Source organism: Gavialis gangeticus, unplaced genomic scaffold (assembly GCF_001723915.1).
Source record: "Gavialis gangeticus isolate Ggan-Ray unplaced genomic scaffold, GavGan_comp1, whole genome shotgun sequence".
Lineage (NCBI taxonomy): Eukaryota > Metazoa > Chordata > Crocodylia > Gavialidae > Gavialis > Gavialis gangeticus.
In genome coordinates, this window is record NW_017728995.1 from 6,504,398 (window position 1) to 6,504,946 (window position 549).

General features: G+C 62.5%; 1 protein-coding gene across 3 annotated transcripts in view; it reads left to right on the forward strand.

The window, feature by feature from the left end:
• LEKR1 (leucine, glutamate and lysine rich 1) overlaps positions 1–549 on the forward strand; it is a 180,579-nt gene that overhangs the window by 156,385 nt on the left and 23,645 nt on the right. The gene's annotated exons all lie outside the window — the stretch shown is intronic.

Sequence of the window (549 nt, forward strand, 5' to 3'; positions counted from 1 at the left end):
AGGGAGGAGGCAGTGAGGCAGAGGCAGGTGCTGCCAAGCCAGGGCAGTGAATGCAACCCCAGGAATGGGACAGACCTGTGGGTGGCTCATCTGGGGGGCATAGGAGGGTAGGGAGGGGGTAGTTCTTTACCACTGCTTGCACCCTCAGGGGAGGCATGTGGAGCATGTGACCCCCAGTTTGTCCATGGGGCAAGGGAGGGCTGCCTGCTGCAAACTCAGGACCAAGAGCTGTGCTGGTCTCTTTCCAGCACCAGGGCTGGGCCAGAGCTGCATTTGGGGCAGGCAGGGGCAGCGTGGGGAGGGGTGACTATGAGACGGGCTATAGTTACCCCAAAATTCCCCATAGCTACTCCTCCCAGCGATGCCACCACCCACCCCATCCCCACCCACTCAGAGCCCAGCCCCAGCACACCCCCATGCTGGGAAGAGGCCAGTGCAGCCCCTGTCCCTGAGCCCACAGTGGGCAACTCACCCTCACTCTGCTTACAAATCTGTGGGGGGGCACATGGCCCTTATGCCTCCCTCGCAGGTGTGTGCAGTGTGGGGGAG